This window comes from Ambystoma mexicanum, chromosome 3p (genome assembly GCF_040938575.1).
Source record: "Ambystoma mexicanum isolate Mex_15411 chromosome 3p, UKY_AmexF1_1, whole genome shotgun sequence".
NCBI classification, from domain to species: domain Eukaryota; kingdom Metazoa; phylum Chordata; class Amphibia; order Caudata; family Ambystomatidae; genus Ambystoma; species Ambystoma mexicanum.
The window spans coordinates 1,177,460,810-1,177,484,568 of record NC_090925.1 but is presented as its reverse complement, the minus strand read 5'-3'; positions in this window follow the sequence as shown (position 1 = coordinate 1,177,484,568).

Genomic DNA, 23,759 nt, shown 5'->3' with positions numbered 1-23,759 from the left:
CGCTGAACACATCCTTAACAAAACTACTGCTGTACCACTGAATGAGTTCTGGGTTAGACGAGAGGTGCCCCAAATTCAGAAGGAAAGGGTTCGACCAGATGGGGACTAACCAGGGATGACTACTAGCACTTCACAGCTCCTCGGATCCTTGAGGACACCACAGTAGCTTTCCACTCTTGGTTACACCAGAGCTTTGCCCAATAGAGCAGAGGTTTGAGGGTTATTTGATTGCTGATACTGACCAGTCCTAATTCAAGGTACACAAGTAATTTCAGAGTACTTTAGGGGAGCATAAGTAGCTTTTTGAGGAAAACATTTTCTGCATTTGTTATACAAGAAAGTGTACTATAACACCACAGTTCCGCACCATATACTGCTCTCCCAACAGCTTGAGATCTATAGATTGCCAAAGCCGGATTGACCACATTATTACCAAACATCTCAGTGAAGTTCAGAATTACTGAACATCTGCGGGTCAATGCCAAATTAGCTTTCTCTATGTGCTTTCCCCTTTTGCCATTGTTGGACAGTCTAAATCCCACAGAGTCAAATGAGGTGACTTCCTCTACCACGCGGCCTTTAATGTGCATGGTTGTGCTGGTGTGTTTCTTCATCCACTTTCCACAGTGCACGAACTTTGTTGTGCTGGTGTCAACAAAAAGTAGGCGGAGTATTCCAGAACCCAGCACGACATATTTCTTTATCAGGGTATTCAGTCTAAGGGCCTGTTCCCTGGTGCTAACTCCTCTCCTAAAACCTGCTTTTAGGCTGCTTATATAGTTAATATCTTCTGCCCTTCCTCTAATCATTTGAGTACGAGTTTGCTATATATCTTACCTGAGGCGTCAAGCAGGGAAATAGGGGGGGGTCATTTCCTGGATCGTCCCTGCTCCCCTACTTGTAGATGAGGACGATCTCGGCCTGCATCCTGGGTCCATTTTGGAGGGACTCCTTTTGTCTTTTTGTTATCCCATCTAGAGGATGCCTTAGCTTTGTTTTTTTGATTGACCAGTTCTTCATATTCTCTCCTTACAGCAGGCAACCTAATCTGTCCGGAGGGGTTAGCTGATTTTAAAACTGATAATAGATCACGCTTTCTGTATCTGAATTCTGCTTCGAACCAGCCAGGCGCCTTTTTGTGAATACTCTTGGCCTTCAAGAATTTACAGGGTTTTGTCATATGGTAAGTTAACACCACTGGGACTTGGCTATTCAGTTCCCAGAGCATCTCACCACTCGTAGTTCCCTGGGCGAATACTTACTCCAAACATGGTAGTATGTCGGAACAAATTCTGGGCATGGTTCTCTCCAAATCCACTGTGTCCCATTTTAGCCTTGTTTTGTTGTTGGAGCAGAAAAGGGCAGAAGATTCTATCAATGGGCCTATCTTGCTCTTTGGGACCGCTGTGTTAAGAACAATTGTAACCGGGAAGTGGTCACTTTCAGTTCTGGGTTGGACCTTTAGTTCCTGGGCAATGTCCCAATGCAGAATGGCCATGAGATTGTAATGGATGTGGCTCTCAGAGTTCCCCTTATGGTAAGTACCTTCAGGGGGCACATCGCCAGTCACACGCCCATTGCATGCCCTCAGGCCCACTCAAAGCAAAACGTTTGTTGATTCTAAGGCATGTTTATATTGCTTACATGGTTTAGATAATTGAAGTGTGGCGATATCCCAAATTTGTCCTCTTCATTTAGGAAATCTAACAGTTCTTGCTGTGGTTCACATTGCAGATTGAAGTCACCCATAATCAAAACAATACACATGGCCAAATTTGTACACAGCCATTCTGCTAGTACGGTTTCAAAGCTTTGTGGAGTCTGGAAGTCATTCCTACCATATGGATGATTATAAAAATTAGATAGAAACAGGCGCTACTCGTTAGAAACCTGGATGATGTTAAGACGCAGTAGGTCCGTGCTGTTACATGCGCGGACTTTAACCTGCGCACTCATTGCTGCTTTCATCCATACACTCAGGCCCCGACTTGGATATCCCCTGGCGCCCCTGGGTTTTACTGCAGGAATTTCAAAATTAGCATACCCTCCATATTCATGGGATTGCAGGTCTATGTCTCCTGGAAAAAATATGATATTATTTGCAGTGAGAAAGTTGGACCAATATCGTCCAGGAATCCAGTTATGTTCCAGCAGAGTGCTTTAGGTTCCCTCGTTGGCTTATTTCCGGGGTGCATTTGAACACATCCAGGGGTCTCAGGTGCCGTGTGGGGGTCAAGGTGTCAGAGTACTTCACCTGTGCTTAGCTTTCTACCCGTAAAGTATTCTTGTTCAGGGTGTTCCTCTCTGGTAGTAATTTTAAACCCCGGTGGAGGGACTGTACGATAATCAATGGTTAGGATATTTTGGGTCATGTCCCTCACAAAGAAACCTAGATTTATATCGTCATACAATGCATGGACTGGATCTTGAAGGCAGGCCACTTCCCTGACGTCATCTCTGATAACAAAGTAACAGCCCTTCTTGCTCCTGATACAGTGGATGCACTTGTCTTTTAATGAATCTACCCTTCTCTATGGTTATCCTTTAGTTATGGGGCATTACGCATGTACACAGTAGTGTCTTCTTTTCTGGGCCTTCTAGTTTTTTGGGGTCTCCATCTGATTGGCACTGTCATAGGTTGCCCTTTGCACAGTGTTTCTTCAAAACACCTTCTGATGTCACCAACACATTAAAAATACATATATTGAGGTCCTAAGTTGTTGGGCATTCTTTTTTGACATGGCTAAAGTGAGTTAGCATACATTAAAAGGTGATTAAAATAGGGATAGCAGAGATTATTAAGTGCTTCATATGGTTACATTACCTAATTTTTAAAAGTTAAAACAGTTTCACTTCTTGTTGATGTACTACTGTTGCAAACTACACAGCCTATCCTGTGTTATCCCTCAACAGCTCAGCCTCGGCTTGTAGAGGTTTATCGTATTATCTATATCAAATATACAACAGTTGGATTGTGTTTCCTGTGTCAGCAGAGTCGTAGCAATGTCCTCGCCACTCCAGCCCTAACATTAGGGCACTCATTTCGAAGGGGAGCGGGTACTTAATTTTGTAAGAACTTGATCAGGCTCGGTGTGACTAGTGACACTTAACATGGCAAACATGAAAATAGAACAAGAACTCCTTCACAACAGAAGAAATAGCCCTACTTCTGTTTGCAAGGAAGAAAAGGCAAAAGTGGGGCAACAAAGTTTAAAAAAAATATATATGGGGAGCAAGAAGGGTTCGGTAGCTGGTTGTAGGTGCATGTCAAAGAATGCTTAGCAAGTGGGCTTGTACTGCCAGATACAGCTTGAGTTATGAGTGCAAAGACTGGAGGGGGGTGTCTGTACTCCTGCTCTCTATATGGTAGAGGAGAGGCACAGAGGACCCCAGCCAACATTCTCTATTATTAGTAACGTAGTCGAGCAATCAAGGCCTAGCTTCTCAGGAGGTGATGCAGGCTGGTTCTTAAGTACAGTGTAGTCCCCAAGCCCCCACAAAGGAATGTCCACACACTGTATTACTGAAAACAGAGAGCCTCATTATAAGTCAGGGGGTAAGGGGTTAACGGCACCGGTAAAGGAGCCGGTGCCGTCAACCCCATACCGCCTGATTTTACCAAATGTGCAGAGCGGGTCCCGCGAGGGGAAGAGGGAGCAAACAACGGGCTGCTCGTAATCGGCCCGTTGTTTGCTCCTTCTCCTATTCCCATTCAGCCCTATGGGGGCTGAATGGGAATGGGGAAGTTCCAGGCCCGGGTTCCTGAAGGGAGGAATAACTGGGCCCTCCGAACTCGGAATGGCCCAGTAATTCCCCATTCTGGGAACCCAGACACGATTTTGGCGGCAGCCATGCCGCCAATAGCAGCATGGCTACTGCCAAAATTGTAATGACGGCCACAGTCTTTATATAATTAATATTCAAGGTTATGTACACTATCACAATAACTCACTTTGTGCTCAGAAAATCAACAATGGTAAATATATACAGTTCTAAAGTGGTACCCGCAATTATTATCAGATCTCATTAAAGTGCATAAACTATACTCTTGGTCAAATGTCACACAGATCACTTAATAAAGGCAACCAACAATAGACATAGGAGGAAAGCAGTTGGTTAGAACAATTGGCAGAATACTGGCCCCTACCACTAGACACAGTTCTGTGTGGAGGTCCCCCCACCTGGGCAACCTGTAAAATAAAGAGATATAACAAGCCCAGTCCATATATTGTTCTACAAGTCTTATTTCCTTCCATAATGTTTCTACCCCCCAATGTACCTGGTGGAGCACAGTTCTGCGAAGAGGCGTCGATGGATCTTTCTTGAGTGACTCCCTTTAAAGCAGGAGCCACAGATCATTGAGAGGCGTCGAAGAAGGTGAACTTGGCGTCAACGGCGTTGATGAAAAGTTCGAGGCTGGCGAGTCCACAGCGTCAATCCAGGTGGTGCTCATTGATGAGGTCCTGCGAGGATGAGGTGTGCGGGGCACCTCGGCATTGGATAGTTCAGTACCGCAAAGAGTTTCTGAAGAACTGTGGCCTGACAAGGGCATCAAGTCGTCAAAATCTTTGTGGTCTTTGGGTGGCGGGAAACCCACCGGCGGATTCTCCTTGGTGCGTCAGCATCCTCGACTTTCTCCGGCAGGATAAAGCGGTCGACGGTGCGGACAAGGGAGTCCTTTGATTCAACAGTCTTAGGCAAAGGAGCAGGTGGATCTGGTCATCGGCGACACAGCATCAAGTGGTCCCCTCTTCTGGGCAACACAGCTTCGACAGGCCTCCAGCGGTTACGGCGATACTCCGAACCCTGGTCGACAGCAATGGACTTCAACGGTGTCGATGTCCGGGTGTTTCACTTCGTTCTCCTCGGCGGTCCCCGTCTCCGGTCAGCAACCTTTCAAGGGTCTGATTTACAGGAAACTTCGGCGAAGGTTGCCGGTGCTAATGGTTCCTCGGAGCACAGCAAGAGGACGACTAGCCAGGTCCTCTCTCGGATCAGTCCTCGACAAACTCGACAGCTTTCAGATCGGGTCGAAGCAAATGCAGCAGCAGTTCTTCTTCTTCCAGCTGGCCGTCGAGTATAAGCAGTTCCAGTTACTCTTCAAGTGTAGACTCAGCTTCTGAACAATTTCCAGTGGTGAGAGGTCCTCATATATACTATTCTGCCTCTCATCCACCCTGCTGGTACACACTCAGCAGCCAATCATACAGAAGGGCATACATGCAGTCAGTCAGACAATCAGGCATACAGTGCATTCAGGCCATACTCCTCCCTCTCAGACACTCACAACAAGGAATGTCTATTGGGACAAGCACCCAGCCATTCAACACTACACACTGCATTCATACCAGTTTTGGGCAGGCCTGTCTCAGTATTTGTCTCTCATACCAGAAAACAGACACCCACAACAAGGAGTGCATATTGGTCACACACTCCATTCACCCAGGTCACACCTTCCATGTGTACCCACAACATACAGTCACTGGGAAGGCTCCAGCCAGTCTGGCCTGGACTTCACAGCAACACCATATATGGAACGTCCACGCAACAGCCAGTCAGGGGGAAGGAAAAGAGCCAGGGCTTCCCAGGTCTTTGGGAAAACAAGTTAACAGGCAATAGAAAGCAAGAGACCACAGGGGCCATCTTGTTTCCTATCAGGAATCAACTGATTCCAATGGCGGGGCCTGGGTATCCCAAAATGGAGGATACTCAGAGCACCTGTCAAATTCAGCATGGAGCTGCCACCAGCCCATACCCTGCTCTGTGGGCCACACACAGGTGCCCAAAAACATACACTTGGGACCCAGGGTTGCACCCCCGCCCATGGGTGCCATAAGGGTATCCCATGGGTCTGTACACCAAACCAAAAACAGGAAGAGCTGCACTTCCAGGAGTCCCACATGGACTCCTGGGCAGAAAACAATACAGACCACAAATGAAAAAGGACTACAGGACAAGGACAGGTAGGCCCTGTCCCTCCAATGCATTTCCAGCATCACACAGAGCATTCTGATTCACTACCATGCCATAGCAAATAGTCAGCCTGCTTAAAGTCCACCTCATCATGTTGCACATATCAGAGAATTCAATTCACCACATGTCTGGTGTGAGAAGTTGGTACAGCCCTAGAGTTATGAAAGCCTGTAAATGCATGGATTCAACATTTGCCCTCGCGAGACCGGGTTGGACTGGCCTATAGGGAACTCTAGAGATTTCCTGGTAGGCCTCTGCACCCTGGGCCTCTTTTGTGTGAAAACCTATTTTATTTCCAAATGTTCTCATAGGAAAAGGGTTGAGCCTGCTGAAAATGTGTCATTCGTGGCCCCAGTCCACCCATGAGTGAGATATCTGGTGTTTTTCAGACTTGATTATGTGAATGCGGGGGGAGTCTTGGGAGGATAGCTCTAGGGCAACACGCTCGCCTTGGAAGCAAGACGATGCAGAGCAACACATGTTCGATCCCCGGGTCGGCACTTCGAAACCTCTGGGTATTAAGCGCATTTTAAATGAACCAATTATATAATGCTAAATTGGTGATGTGTAATTACTCACTGGGAATATATGTGTGTCTTTTATCTTGGTTGTATCACCTTGAATCAAATTTTATATTTGTATATATGATAGCAAAACAAAGGGGTTCTGGGAGTCTGTCTACCAGCATGAACACAGCCCATTGCCCTGTTATTGGGTGGATGGCCCCGGGAAGAGTCTCAACCAAGTCTTTAGCTCACTGTCCCTTTCACAGAGAAGACATATCCCTGCATATCAGTCTTTGTCCTGCCCAGGGGCAGTCCAGCACCGAAATGCTAGGCAATTCTCCTCTGAACAAGAGTACAAGGGCACACTCTGGATGTTCTGATCGCCTCAGACCTTCCCCTTTCTGCCCCACTCACCACTCCTCTTTCCTGGAGTAATCAATTTCCCCTTTCCTCCCATCTCACCCTCTCTACCACTCAGGCAAAGCAACGTCCATCATTGCCACCCACCTTCTAGGTCCACCGACCCATGAAGCGCGTGTCAGTTGAGGCTTTCGCTGCAACTTTCCCACCCCCCACCCCCCTTTGGCTGACTCTCACCCTGACACAGCCCTTTCCCTGCTCCACTCTGCTATATCTGATACTCTTGCTATTCTTGCCCCTGTCATGAGACTCCTCCTGAAGACCAAAGCTAAGTGCAACTCCTGGTATGGCTCAGACCTCATAACCCTTAAATGCAAGTGCAGGGTGGCCGAGAGGAAATGGCGTGCTTCATGTACATCCTCTGACAAACTGGCCTGCCGCCTGCTCCAAAGGTAATACCGCTGTTCTGTCCTCACCGAGAAGAGAGCTCTTATCCGAGCCCGCGTCTCTGCGGCATCCAACAATTCGGCTGAACTCTTTAAAATCTGCAAGGAACTGGCCAATCCTGCTGCAGTCTCTACCTCTCCTGTCCTTCCCAGGCCCTCTGCATGGCACTGGCTTCTCACTTCATCTCTAAAACTCAGGACATCCTGTCCTCACTCTCCTCCTCTCTACTCCCTGCTCTTCCTCTGGCCATTCTACAGCCACCTCTCCTCCCCCTTCTCTGCCTTTCCCCTGTTCTCCGCAGACGAGGTTTCTAGACAAGTCCGATCTATGAAAGTCTCATCAAAATAGGATCACCCCTGTTCCTCCAAAACCATCAAGGACCACATTGACTGCCTAGCTCCTGCCCTGGCTGACTTCTGCAACCACTCCTTCGCCACTGGAGTCTTCCCATCTGCCCTGAAGCACTCCCTTGTGCACCCCCTTCTTACGAAACCCTCTGCCGACCCCTCCTGCCCGGCCAAGAACCCGACCCCTCCTGCCCGGCTAACTATCGCCCAATCTCCATCACTCCCTTCCTGGTCAAACTCCTAGAAAAACTGGCCATCTCCCAGCATAATCGTCACACTGAATCTGTTGGTTGTCTTCATGACCATCAGTCTGGCTTCAGAGCTGCCAGAAGCATGGAAACTGCTCTCCTGAACATCCGTGAAGAATTGCTCACCAACCTTGATTCTAACACCCCCTGCGTCCCCATCTTACTTGATCTCTTTTCTGCCTTTGACACGGTCAACCATGCCACCCTGCTCAAATGTCTCAGTGATAACCTGGGTATCACTGGTCAGGCCCCGGCTTGGCTGACTTCTTTCCTCTCTGACCAACCCTTCCAGGTCCAACTTGGGTCCTTCCTCTCTGACATCTTTTTCTCTAACTGTGGTGTCCCGCAGGGGTCTAACCTCTCTCCCTGGCTGTTCAACCTATATCTGGCACTTCTTGCCCACCGCATTGCCGCTTTCTGCCCCAACTTTCAGTGCTATGCAGATGACACTCAGCTCATTTTAAGGCTACCTTCGGCCACCTCTTCTCCGTCTCTCAACTCTGACTGTCTGTCTGCTATCCAGGAGTGGTGTGTCGCCAATGACCTCTGCCTTAATGCCAGTAAGACTGAGATTCTCCTCATTGGCACACCCGCTCCCTCCTTTGCTGTTACTCTCTGGCCGGCGGCTCTTGGCCCCCCTAGTGCTCCTTCCTGTGAGGCTAAAAACCTCGGGGTCATCTTCGACTCCACACTCTCCTTCTCTCCACACATCTCAGACGTCTCTAAGAAGTCACACTACCAGTTGCGCCTCCTCAGAGGTATTCTACCATTCCTCTCCTTCCCCCAGAAGCTCACTGTCTCCAGAGCGCTGGTTCTCTCTAAGCTGGACTACTGAAACAGCCTCTTTTTAAATCTTCCAGCCTCTAATCAACGTCCTCTGCAATTCATCCAGAGCAGGACTCCAAGACTTGTCCTTGGCCTCAAGCCCAGGGATCATATATGAAATCTCTGCACTGGCTCCCAGTGGCTGAGAAGATTACGTTCAAAACCCTCTGCATTTTCCACAAGGCGTTCTGGGGCCTGGGGCCTCAATACCTTCAACTCTTCCTAAATATCTTCCCTTTCAAGCTCTTCGCTCATCCGCCTGCAACACCCTTAGGGTCAGTCGCTTCTCCAAGCAACAAGTTGGTGGTAGATCTCTTTCTTTAGCTTGGGCCTCCCTCTGGAACAGCCTCCCTGCCTCCCTGAAACTTGAAGAGAACCATCTCCGGTTCTGGAAGCACCTCAAAACCTTTCTCTTTGATTATGCCTTTTCTCCGACTCTCCTCTGCTGACCTCCTGGCTGAAACTGAATCTGCACTGGTTACCTAACCACCCTCTGTTCTCGAGCCCAAGTCCATCCCCCGCAAGTTCACACACACCAGCACTGCCTGCCTGGCAACCCCCGCACTTGGGGACTGTTTCTGTATCCCTACAGTCCCACTACTAGCACTTGACACCTGATGCCTGCACCTACCTTGCACTTGCCACCTGTTGGCTGTTACTTTACTTATTGTTATTATTCTATGCCCATGAACTGTACTGCCCCTTCCCCCTTCTCCCCACACTTTCCCCTTTCCCCCATCCCATGCACTTGTGCGATATGAAGGACACCTGGCCTAGTAGGATCATGGTCTGTCCTCCCTTTGTTCACCCTCCCTTGCCTTGTCACGACTTGAAACACTTGTGTATCGGCGCTTTATAAATGCCATATTATATCATATCATATCATAGGTCCTGATAGACACTCACCAGACTCTGCATACACTTGGTCTCAGAATCGGGCTGCCTTAGTCAAGCCTAAGGGTAAGACTAGGCCTAAGGGGAAACACATAGCCAGAGGAGTCAGAAACATAGGGAAGGAGAATATTCTACCTGTCCTACCTACAACATCTGTTTAGGTAGTTGGTATGGTCCCTATTTCAAGTTTGGAAGAAGGCCTCTCAGAAAATCTTGGATCCTATAGGACTCCTGAGCTACCTAGCATGATGGTAGAGGAGATCCATAGGAGAGAGAAAGGTATGGGCCAACAGAAGAGAAAATCATCATGGATGGGCCTATGGAGAAAGGCCTGCTTCCCTGGAGGCCACCCTCCAGTGAAGCAAAGGATCCAACAGAAAGGTGGGTTACTGGATTGTAAGCGCACAGAGCCCACCAGAGAAAACCATGAGAAGTTGGAGGATCCCCAGGTTGTGAGGCCCATCCTCCTACAGTTGGTGTGTGACATTCCCCTTGTGGTTCATCCTAGTTTCAGGATACCACCAGAATAGTCTAACACACATTCTTGCTGGCCCATGATGCGGGTACCAGGAGAAACCAATATAGGAATCTCACTAACTGTCACCAGGTTGACAGGCGTGACACAGGAATTCAGTTGCTTCAGAATTCACTTTTAGGAATAAACTCATTTTCACCAGAGGTCATGCCTAATTTGATTAACCCTTTGACTCTAGAGAGCTCAGGCAATAGGTTACAACTGGTAATTGCTGATCACAATCCCATATGCCACCCCACAGAGAATGACTGCCATGTCAGTCATTGACACCTTACTGAATGGCAATCCCAGAGGTAGCTCCTCTCCTGTACTCATTAATGGTCAGAGCCAGTGGAAGGAGAGTGAAGTGGCATGTGAAGTGGCCTGTCAAGTGTCACTCAGCTGTCATCCACAGGAAGATGCTCTGAGAGGGAGAACTGGAGGTGGGTCCTTCTGTCAAACTTACTTAAAATTCCTGAACACATGTGAGTGATCTGGGTCGTGTCATGTTTTACAGCTTGGCAAGGTAAATTATTCAGAAGGACTTGGTGGACCTAGAAAGGTTACCATAAGGTTTCCTATGAAAAGTGTGGAGGATTCTATCATGAAAGATAGAACTGGAGTCCTGCTTATGGTTAGAGAGAGAAAGCCAGAGAAATATGCGTGTTTCCTTGCCCTGTGCCAAAGCAGCCCTTCTCATAGCTTCAGTGAGGATGAACTAGTGTCTTCTCAACTGACCCCACATCAGCAAGGGGAGATGTAGATTTTGCTGAGGCAATATCCTCCATTGTTGTCTTTGAAACCCCTTCTAACAGATTGGTGTAAACCAGACTGTCATGACCCGGCGAAATTGCCCCTTCTGGACCTCATGGTCATTGTCACGAAGGGCTTGTACTCCTCGTTCCTCCCAACATGGCCGTACCAAGCTCCGTGCTACGCACTAGCTTTCACTTCGTAGCACGTACTATAAATTGGTCACACCCAGGCGGGTCCGCGCGTCTCAACGCTATCTTCGATAGTGACCCGTGTGTTTGCTCTCTACATTTGCTTCCTTGATCCTCCTACTTCCTTCCTTGCCTTTTTTCCTGTTCCTGGACTTCCCCCCTACATTGCTTGTTTATCGCTAATCCTGGACACCGTGGAACCACGAACTTCCCGGAACTCTGAACACGCTCTGCAACCTGACGAGGCTCGGGCGAGCCTATTCAAGACCCGAACCACCCACTGGAAGAGTCCTGCGGCCGAACAAGGGAGCTCCCGATCACAGGTGAGACGGGGGAGATTTATGACACAGACTGTATTCTGGGAGTTGGTAAACCCACCAAGTTCGGGTGTTATGGTGGTCCAGAAAAGAAGAAAAGTTATAATAGTTGGTGAGAGATCCACCCTGTGTTGGAACAAGGAGTGTTTGAGCCCTCTCACTGTCAGGAGACCAGTTCTGAGGATCTGGAGAAACATACAGGTAAAGGCAGTTTGGGATTCTGTGTGGACACTAGAACTCTGTATTCTGCCCCCACGACAGGGACACACTCCCCACCAAGTGGTGATAAATTGGTGGATCAGCACTGCATTGAAAAGTACAGTAGCCTTTTTGATCCCTCTGCAGGGTATGGAAACATATCCCTGGCAGTCTATGCTAAGGAGGAGACAGCAGTTTCGCGTTTTCAGATCCTTGCTTCAATGTATGGACATTTGGATTGGTGGCTGAAACTGACACCTGTCAAATGAGATTAGACCCTGTTCTGAATGAGAAAAGGGATCTCAGTCTGGAAGACATGGCCAATTCAACCCACTTGGAAGGAACTGGGAATAAGTCAAGCGACTGGGTGTTAGTACATTCATCAGACCAACTTGTTCTGGGAGACAACCAAGTGTCAAACTGAACAAGAGCCATTAGCCTTCCTTCAGCATAACTTTGGCGTAAGTGGAGGCAAGATGCAACCTTTTGTCAGTGAAGTACATGATGTACAGAACTGGGCAACCCCTACTACCCAAGGCCAAGTGAGGACTTTTCTGGGCCTCACTGGGAAACACAGGAGCAAAGTGGCAGACTATGGAAACATAGCTTCCCTCTGACTGCCCTCACTACTTCAAGGAGACTTAAAGAATCCTTATGGACCCTGGAGTGTGAGAAGGCCTTCACTGGCATGAAAGAATCCTTAGGTCATGCCCCTGGGTTAAGGGACCCTGATTGGGTTAGACCTTTCATGGTGCAGACAGATGCCTATGACACAGGGATAGTTAGAAAACCTTCACAGCTTGATAGCAAAGGTAAGGAGCAACCTATATATCATATCAGCTACCAGTTTAGGAGTGGCGAACTCAGGTGGCCCCAGGTGGAGAACATATTTGTTTCCATTGCATAGTGCCTTGGGAAGTGTAGGTCCTACCTCTATAGGACTCACTTCACCGTGTATGCTCACCCTAAGCCTTTGAAGTGGTTGGTGGATATTGAGGGAGAGAATCCAAAGTGGCTCAGGTGGTTCATTATTGGGCTTAGGCCAGATCCCAAAATTAGCAATACTGATGGGCTGTCCAACTGGGCTAACTGATTGGGCTGGAGCAGAGTACCTATCCAGGGATGGATTAGTTTCCCCTTGCACCTAGTCTGGGAGGGACAAGTGTTATGAAGAATCTCTCTTTACTCCACCTTTCCTTCCATTTCTATGAACCCCCCAAACATTTTGCTTTTATTTTTGTATGGGACATGCTCTCTTTACAGTGCAGTGAAGCATGAAACTTCACTACACTGTCATTTGCTCATCTGTTATGGGGTAACTGAAATGTCCTTCAGGCTCAGTACTGGGAAATATTGATTGTTTCCCTTAGTCTTATTACTTGGTTACTACTTGGAGTATCTTGTTATCACTTGTGGAAACTTTTTTTTATCATTGTACAACGCATTTTACAACAAAGTAAAATGGGGTAAAAACATTTTGTTTTACCCTAGACTTACACTCAGAGGATGTTTGGTTACTCTAGCTGTGCTAAATGGACAAGCAGGTGGCAGTAGTGACTTTTTACATGTTTTGGTACTTTTCCTTTTAGCCCTACTGCATTTACCACATTTGGCTACATTGTAATTAAGTAATTTCGCCCACATCTTAGAAAGTACCACGCAGTCAAAGGCTGAGGACAGGTCCAACAAGGCCATGCAGATGTTCCCAGCCTCACTGTATTTGACGTTTTGTAACAGACGTGCTAAGATAGTGGCACTGGGTGGGGTCCCTCATGGACCTCCTTAGACAGATAAACTGAATGAGTGTCTAAGGGCTAGATACATGGAAACACCCTCTGTTAAATCAACTATACTAGGTAGCTTTTGTCTAGGGATAAATGCCGGGAAGTATGGTTTAGTTGCCTCTAGCAATTGAAGTTCAGTGAGATCATACCCCAGAGACTTAAGATCGCCTTGTTGTTCCCAGACCATGTTTGCAACGATCTCTGAGTGAAAATAAGAGACCGTCAGGTTGTTATTGGTCGACGGGAGTGAGATTAAATCTATATCCTCTGAATTCAAAGCGCTTAGAGGTGATTTTAAAAAAATATATCTCTACGACCTTCAGCCAATTTAATCTTATCAGTCCATGTGTATCTATGCTGGCATCCCACCCTAAGATTTTAGATGGATACAGTCTTTTCTGGTACCTTGCCTCATTCTGGGAAAGCGCATTCCTCTGTGCCAAGCAAAAACACTCTGAAGACGGCAGTTGGATAGAAAGAGGTGTGGCGACATCTACAATGGATTCTGTCATAGGGTCATTGCTTATCATCTCAATATGCTCCAGACTCTGTTCACTCAAGATTAGTATATGTGTCTTTGTGGACTGCCCTTTCTGTTTAGCCGATATTAAAAAGGTGGTCATTTTTTACTGTTGTTGCTTTACAAGATTAGAGATGGATCTATCTGGAAAGGAAGACAACAGCCTATTTGTCTGGTCTCCTTGTGTTGCATCAGCAATTATGTGAGGATCACAGGTTGTGGGACGTAAAAATTATTGGAATTATCAATAGAATTTAGACCATAGATAGCAGTGCTAACTGTACTATAACTCCCGCTCCCTGATGCAAAATTGACTGCAGGCTGTGGTCTAGATATCACGCAGTCCCTAAAAGTTTAAACATGTGTGTTTACATCCACAATAGTGTCAACTGGAGGAAACTGCCTTAGGAATTGTAGAAAAGAGCTGCGAGAAGTGTGTTTCGAAGCAGGCTGATATTTTGTTTTCTTTCTCCTTACATTATTCTTTTTCATTGTTTTTCTGGGAGATGTGTTTTTTAAGCGGGTCATCATGAGTTCCTCCACCTGTGCAATAGCACCGTCTGATCTGTTGGAAAAATTAACTGAGTCAAACAGGACCGGAGAAACACTCTGACGTATGATGCTGTTAGGACACTTACCTGGCCTTCTCGCCGCATCCGTTCCCGGACGTGGCGGTTCTACCCCTGTTACCAGCTTGGGAAGCGTGGCTGTGGGCAGCGGGTCGGCGCTCGCTTGCGTGCGCGAGCCCCGCGGGTAACCAGGAACGGGCAGGCAAGCTTGTGTTCCAAGCCTCGTTCCGGTGCCCGCTCGGCCATCGCGCATGCGCTGTCCCGCTAGCGGTCCACGCCTCGCTTTCGTGCTGGACGCTGTAAATAGCGCCCAGCCCTCTACTGTTCGCGTCTTAACGCGGTTTGTCCCCACTTACCGTCACTTGGTGCCTCGCATCAGGTCCCTGCTCCTTGGTTCCTGTTTCTTTGTCCCGACTACGGGCTGCCTTACTCCTGCTACCTGCCAGTTCCTCTCCCTTCCCTGGGTCCAATTCCTTTGGGATTAGCTCCCTTGGCTCCGTGGCTCTTAGGAGGTTGGGGGGGGGGAGATTCCCATCTTGGCCTTCTCCCTCTCTTTGGGTCTCCCTGTTCCTGGGTCCATTCTCTCTTCCTGACCTCCTTGTTTGCCTTGAAATTCTTGTCACTTTGGCTCTGGGTGCCAGCCCTCCGGATCATCAACTGCCTTGGTGGATCATGCCTGGATATCTCTGAAGACCTCTCGTCCTCCAGTTGTGGCTTTCTACCGGACCGCACCAGCTCAACCTAGTCACCTCCCTGTCAGTGCTTGCACTGTCCCGACATCACTGTAATCCACAGGGAGGTGAGCCAGTGGCGTTGGGAGGTGATTCCAATCCATCCCTGTTCCATTAGGGTTGGGTCGGGGTCGCTTCCTAGCGTTGCGATATCTACATTCGGTTTGGAAACTACAAGTCTGGCGTCACCAGTGAGACCAGCAACTGAAACCCCAGGTACGCAGCGCTCCAGAGACGCACAGCTTAACAGATGCACTCAACCAGAGCTGATGGTGCATTAGGGCTATGGCCATATGCAGACCGATCAGAGTCCTGCCTGCCACCCTGGTTGGCTATAATGATGTTGGTGTCACTGCAAATCACCTCTGGATCTAACATGGGAGAAGCCAAATGGGAAGAAGCCTGCTTTGTCTCCCGACATAAGGGTCTTTAGATTCTCGTCCAGAACCCCCAATTTATCTGCATTAGCGACAACAATTTCCTTTACGTTGTCATATAGTCTTAGCAATGATTCCAAGACCAGGTGCAGGTCCGAAATAGAGGCTGGCCCGAGCAAGTCATTGTCAGATGGTAAAACCGTTTGTTTAAGAAATCCGCCTTTAGTTGTGTCATGTTATGGGTGTCTAAACAGTCAATGCCTTGGTTTGTCACTAGAGGAATTTCAACCAGATGCCAAGTCGACATAGATCTGGCCATCTATGAGAGTTCTATATTTTCGCAAAGTTTCATAACTGATTTCTCAAGAATGACAGAGTCCTCCAAGTTCAGTGATTGAATCAGTTGATTTGGATTAGTAGTTGGTTTACTGTGAATTTTGTCAATACCTTGAGTCACCCCATTATGTTTTGAGTAGGTAAACTGGGGTTTTTCACGCATTCATCCAAGGCTCCTCCGAGCGGAGAACCTGAGCATATCTAGTTGTATTGTTCGACGAAGTAGGCACTTGAACAGATCTAGCATCTTTTCCCCTACCCATTGTTGGTATGGAAACCCGCTGTACGATCGGTGGTACAGTCAAGAGACCTTTGGACTGTACAAGAAAGTTTACTATCTGCGTATCAGTAACTTCACCCGTCTGAAGTTCATACGAAAATAACGGGGAATTCGTAATGTTCCCATTAGCACAATCAGTCACCGGCGACTTGCTTCGAAGAGCGTAGCCATCTCAGTTCTTCGCTACCCCAGACACTCAGGTCAAAGGGACGAAAAAAACTCCTGAAGCCACTGCGTGTTTTTAGAAAAGGGTAACGAGATGCTTGTATGGAAGAGTCGGCTCAAGAGATACTAAGCAAACACACACGCAGTCGCCAGAAACAACAAAATATGCCAGTATGGAGCAAATTCTTGCTTTTGTCCTCTGGATTACCTCTTCTTTCCAGAAAAGTCCAAAGACATCAAAACCCTTCTGTGGGGACTATTTTGATCACGTGCAGTATTGAAAGTTGAAATTCTTATTAATAAAGTTGAGAGCCATGATTGTTCTGCAGATAGCTCAGTATGCTGAGCACTGGTTAGAGAATCATGTTCACATAACATTTCACATTAACAAATTCCAGCAAGGGTGACCCAGCCTTTGCTATATCCGAGGTTGATAAACTTGCAAGTATATATACTTTTTTTGATGCTGCACATACTGTGCTACAAAGCAACGTACCTGCAATTGATAGCACCAGCTATGAAAAGTAACATAGCATGAGTATGGTTCAGGTCTAGAGATTGGTACCTCCAAAGAAGGGTTGTAAAAACGGCCAGTTACACACAGTAAAGAACATAAAGGCCCTCATTACTACACTGGCGGAATGGGTTTAACGGCACCGGTAAAGGTGCCGGCGCCGTTAAACCCATTCCTCCCTATTACGAGGTCCACTTGCGGGACCCGCAAAGGACATCTGGTCTGACCAGACGTCCTTTGCGGGTCCCGTGAGTGGACTAGCATGTTAACAGCGGGCCCGTCATTTATGGGCCCGTTGTTAACATGCTCCCCATTCACATTGAGGCCTATGTGGGCTCAAATGGGAATAGGGATGGTCCGGGTCTGGGTTCCCTGAATGGGGAAATACCGGCCATCCAAATCCGAGTTTGGAGGCAGCTATGCCCTTATTAACGTTGTGGCTACCTCCAAACTCGTAATAAGGCCCAAAGTGTTAGTTGGGAAAGGTGATTAAATAGTCATATACGCCACTGTGGAACTAAAGTGCTGAGGTCCATATCCCATCAGCCAAAGATACAGTGATCCTGGACAGATAATTTTATCTCACTGTATAGTACTGTACTGTCTTCTGTGAAAAGGTTTGCTGTTACACTCTGAGGGCAATGTTTAATTCATGTCCTCTGTTGGTCATGTCACCAACTTGAGTGGAAGGACTCGTAGACAGAAGAGAATCAACCAAATGTCACAGATCTCTGGCAAGCCTATTTTTCGGTTTGCTTATTTGGCAAAACAATTGTTGACTCTTTTTATACGAGGTCAAAGGTGCTTATGCACATAATAAATAATTGGCTCCAAGTCTGTGTGGTGGGTGCATATAAAGCTTTAAAATACAATAGAAAAACACAGCTGAAATATTTTAAGATTAGCTCAATTCATATTGTGGTGCTTGTATACTTGCCTTAATGGTACATCACAAAAAATGAAGCTACAGTCTCCTTTGCCATAACAAGCGTCTCTAATATTTTTTTCAAATTATTGTCATGTTGGGTTATTTTGTGATTCGTGTACATTCCAAGTCAGTTCTACAAAACAGGGTATTATTTTAGTTAATGAAAGTCAAGCATGCATACATAATTGCTCCTTGCTCATTGATAAGAACTGGTAAACAATGTCATCAAGACCAAAAATTGCTGATTGGGCCCAAATCCCAGCTTCACCCTTAACCAACATGTGTAATCTTGAGCAACTCTGTTAATCCCGTAGGACCTAACCTGTCAAAGATGACATCCTATAAAATATACCACATTGTGGGCCCCTATCAGTGGTTTAGTTCTCACAGAATGCTCTTCAAAAAAATCTCCCTCATGTTTAGCTAGCTATAGTGTTATATCATATATGATTACAGTGACCATTGATATATTTCACAGCACAAAGTGATTTGTTTATTTGCTGACTAATAGCAATACCGCTTGAAACCCCTGTCTCTTCTAATCTCGGCCTGTCAGGATACGAACACCTTTGTGGTACCTTCTAATTTATATTCACTATCTATGTAATGGTATGTGTAACTTTCTTTTTACTTCCAATCTGTCTCCATGCTTGAGCACTTTTGCATTCTGTAAGGCTGTTAATCAGAGCCCTGTGTCTATGCTGGCATACATGTACCCTTTTCATATGGCTACTTATCTGTTTCCTGTAATATTACACTTTCCTTGTGGCTGCTGTTGTTAACATGTATTCTGTACCTACGATAGAACACAGGTACCCTCATGATAGACAGTTATTGTTGGCCTTGAAATACCACTTATTATTCTGATTCCAACAAATTATGGTTAGGAGTCTAGAGGGGAGTACCCATGCATATTTTGATTGCTGCGCGGCAGCATGCCAAGCTGGGTTTTGATCACGTAGAGGGGGGCGTGACCAGAGAGTCTGGATTTTTTCCTTTCTTTGGTTTGAGGGAGCCCCCAAAGTCATCTATGCCCTTGGCCTCAACATTTCTTAAAATGACCCTGCTGGTTTAATTTCCAGAAAATATGATCACTGAAGTTTTTTCGCTCCTGCTAGCTTCAAAAACAGACCTTTCAGTTTAAAAATAAATAAATAAATCCGTCGTATTTATGAAGGTAAACTCTGAAAGATGCACTGGCTGGTAAAAAAAAAAAAAAGGATCTGTGTCCTGTATATTGCGGAATTTTCCATGTGTGACACCATCCCGAATTGCATGTGGTTTTGCCACTAAAAAACTGTCATGCGTGTGATTATTGGCAGTGCACTGTTGTAGTGGGATCCTGCAGAACACATATCTCAATGAAAGGCGTATTTCCCTGAGAGCAATTTGTTCCAGTATATTCAGCGGCAGTTCGGTAACCTTCCACGGGGACACGGGGACGGCCTTTGTGGGGGACGAGATGTAGTCCAGCGGCACAGGAAAGCCAGTCTGACCTCGGTGCACCTCTCCCCCTCATTCATCCCCGCAGCTTCTGTTTCTGAATGGGGATCATGACACAGGGGTGGAGGCAGAGGACGGGCCTTGCCCGACACACCGAGACATGCCCTTGATTGAAGGCCTGCGTTGGCAGGAGAGCGGAATAAATGGATGCAAATGACATGACTGTTGCCCCCGTGGTGAACCACGAGTTTGGTCGCCTTCCAGGACACCACAAGCCGGGGTATGTTCCCAACCGTAATCAGAAAATCTCTAGCCTTCGAAGAATTAATTATAACCCCGAATTAAATATATCCATCGCTTAACATCAAAATACAGATTGGTTAGAAGTGTGTGCACTTGCTAATCAGAATGTGTCATAAGCCAGGTGTGCATAGCACTTTGGAAAAAAGGTTGTGTTTTTTCCCCTTAAGTCCCCAGTTTTTTTAAATGTTTGCATCACATCAGCAAGCTATAAAAGTACACATTCTGTGTGTTATGCAGACATGATTACCTGTGGGGTTAATGCCATTTTTGATAACGGGAAGTGATTAGTAAACCAAATCTAGTATGGTTTCGTGAAAATGTACATTGGTATCACTTTTTTTGAGGTCTTAACTGCATCTGAATGTGGCTTGCCGGACTTATCAGTCACCATGGCAACCATCTCAGTGAGTCGCAATTAGTCAGACGCGGGGAAGGTGGCCCTCGCGTGCTCTGGCCTTGTGTTCAGAAGGGGCCTGCTCACTTCCATGAACCTCTCTGAAAGCAGACACTTGTGCTGAGGTTTGAGTGGAGCTGCTCTCACGTGCGTTTGCGTTAGGAGCGAGTTTGGGGAAGGCGATAAGCGAGTGGAAATTCTAGTAATGGTGTCCCAGTGGCTTCGGCTAAATATCCTGTGGAGAAACGAGTTCAAATCTCCTGGCTTGGAGTGTTTTCAAGCAAAAACACATAGGGCCTTATTCTGAAATCAGCTACCGTTACCACCACTAGTAGTGGCAAGGCAGCATTAGACCCCATTTTAAGAGTACATAGCAGGGGAGTTGCTAGGTCTGGAAAAGACCCGGGGCTAAGCTGATGTCAGAACTGTTGGTACTGGGGGCTAGCTAGTCTTTTGGCTGTAGCTCCTGAGATTCTATCCGGGGCTACAACCAAAAGATCAGGGGCTATAGCTCCCTTAGCCCCCCCCTAGCAACGCCCCTGGTACATAGGACGGTTTTGGCGTGGTAATTGTGCTGATTTTTGGCTTTAAAGTGGAGGATTTACCAAGCCGAATTCTGGATTTGGCACAGCGTTAAAAAAGGTGGTAATTCCATTACCACCAAAAAAGTGACAGTAACGGAATTACCACCACATTTTTACCACTCCACCAAAAGTGCAATGAGCCTATGGTCACTGGGATTCATTTTGTTGATTTAGACAATCTGTTGAAAATAAAATATGAGTTTATGCTACACATAATAATTACACTAGGCTCATGATTCTCTTTATAAATTAGTAAGGATCTGATACCAAATGAAATGGTGCGTTTAGAGATTGGTGTGGTAAAGGTGGGCTTGTCTGTGAAAGCCCTCTTCACAGTGACAGATTTTGAGTTGCTGATGAAAGAAGCTCCCATATCGAAAGGAAGAGTTTTTCTCATCCTTTCATCATTTATGTTATTTTAATGTGTTTTTATACTGCCCCAAATCACCACCGTAGTATTATCAGAGTACCAAGGCTTGTCCATGGTGCGGCTTCCCGTGCCTCAGTAGTGTTACCTAGACCTGAGTCTGCCGAGAATGCACTCACTGGGTGCTGTGTTTTATGTGTGTATTGAATGGCCCTGGCCAGTGAGCTAAGCGTGGACTGTTTTGTATGTAAATGCAGTACATACACCCAGGCCTTAGAATGAATCAAAGCTCCCCATACTTCACTTCTATTGTCTACCGAGTCTCCCTTTGTGGAAGGGGCATATCCCAGATATGTGATCCTTGGTTGCTGTGACTCTGCTTTCTTTCCTAGAGGACCTTGTGCACCATCTGAGGATCCTGATTGCAAAATAAAGCTTCTTGGACCTACAACAACTAGAACCCTGTCTGCTTCCTGGCTGGAGGTTTGGGAACCATCTGGAGAACTGTGATTGGCTCCCATATGGTCATGTGACTGTTCTTTCATTTTAAAGTCATTTTTGCCACACCCTTCTCTCCTAGAGAACAGTCCACACTGTCTAAGGTTCCTGTCTGCCGAATGATGCTCCCTGGACCTTCAACAACCAGGACTGCCTGAATCCTGGCTTTAATCCTGTAAGCCACCTAGAGCACTGTGATTGGCTTCCAGAGGGTCATGTGACACACTGCTTCCCTTATTCTTGAGTCTCCTCTGGGCATCCAGCCAAGGGCCAAAAGCAGCAAAGGGTAATTCCCTGTTTGGGCCTGGTAGGGACGAAAAAGGGCATAGGGCCAGAGCTCCTGCTCAACCCAGGGAGTTGCTGTGCTTGCCCTCTGCCTGACCCCTGCTTCCACACATAAGGATCCTTTCACCCATTGACTTTTCATTCACCCCAGAGCTGCTTGCTTTTACCTCACAGGATCAAGGAACATTCCTGTTTTGGACCAGATAATTGTCTTTTGATGACACATATCCCCATTCTAGCCCAATTCAAAACGTACACCTTCCTCTTAGCTTACCTTTCCCCCTTCCGTTCTCGGTAGCCTTCTAGCTGCTCAAAATATGACTGGACTTTGCTCTGCTCACCCTTTGCCTGATTCCGGCTTCCACACATACGGACCCTTTTACCCTTTGACTATCTGTGCACTTCAGAGCTTCCTCACAGAATCAAGGAACATACCTGTTTTGGTCCTGCTAGCTATCCATTGGTTACCCATATCCCTATTCTAGTAAAACCCAAAACATACACCTGCTTCTTCTCAGCCTACCTTCCCCCTTCCCTTTCCGCTCACCCTCCTGCCACCTCTCTCTCTCTTGGGCTGCAAACGTTTTTCACTGTCTTCCATTGCTTATTCCTTCTCCCTACAACATGTACCTTGACTTCCTTTCCCTTGTACTGACCCTCCTCCTTCCTTTCTCTCGTAGAATTCAGCCTCAACTCAATCTGACTACAGTCTCAGTCCTCCCCCCCATCTCCTTTCTCATACCTGCACCCACACCACTCAAACACGTTGTTCCGGTCAACCCGGGATCTCCACCTTCATCTACCCCCCCTTGCCTACCGCACAACAGCTGCTCCTCTCCGCCGCCTCCTATCACTCTTTCATTTGGCCTCTGCAATACACAATCCCTCTGCAGCAGGTCTTCCTACATCACCGACCAACTTTCATATCTTTCTATGATAGAACCCTTGATCTACTCTTATGAGACTACTACATTAGCCGTTCTCCACAGTGGGGCTACATCCTTTTCCCACTCTTCTCACTCTTTCCCCGCCCCCGGCTGGGTGGCGCCAACAGCAGTTAGCGCCTCCTTGTGACCATCGCAGGTCACCAGTTGTTGTTTCCTGTTCCTTATATCTTTCATGTTGGTGCTGCACATGTTAATGTGCTTTCGCACCTTGCTGGGGCCCTCCGTCTCTTTGTAGCTGAGGGAGAGGGGAGGCGAGGGGAGGTGCAGACCATGTGTCGAGCAGCATGTGTTCTGCCCCTACCCCGTATGCCCTCCTTACCCCCCAGGTTACTTGTGCGCACTTTCAAGCTGCAGTGTGCCGCCTCAGCAGCACTGCCTACTACCAGTGGAGCCAAGATGTTGGCGAATGTTACTCATATTATGCTTCCCAATGATTACTGACACGTTGTGTAAGTGTTGGCAATAAAAAGGCTGTGGGTTTTGCGTTGTACATTACTTAATATTACACACAGTAATAGTCATAATATTAATAACCATATCATACATAATGTTCACTTTTGGGCACAAGGCCCATGGTTGTGCCCCCAGGCCTGTGCCGCCACACCTGGATGGGTTACCAGCCATCCAGGTGTAGAAGGGGATCCCTCTCTTCTGTTGTAGCCTGGTGCGCAGCATTGCCTCTTGTTGGCGTGTTGTGGTTTCCGTGGCAGTACGGCTCTCATGTTTCTCCAGTTGCTCATTTTCAGTTCTCTGGCAATGGTGCATACTTCTGCTTCTGTTGATAAAAGTGTTAGTGTGGGGGTTACTTATCAATAAGGCACTCCTAACATTGCTGCTCACCTTTTTTTAATATGCCACCATTCAACTCCTCCCTTCTATACCCTCCTCTTGCCCTATACTGGTCCTCTCCAGTCATTTTACTCTGCCCTGAACTTTCTCCTTGAGTAACTCCCTAACAACATACCCATTGTCATGCTTGGAAACCTTAACCTTCCAAGTCATTTGCAGCCACCCACCATGAAACTAATTCCTAGCTGACCACTCCCTCTAAGATCTGCATGCTGGAGTGCGTGGCTGGGAGGCTTTAATAGGCTAGCTTAATTTGGGTGGTCTGTCTTGCTTCTTGAATCTTGAGTGAGTTTGCCTGCAATACAATAAGAC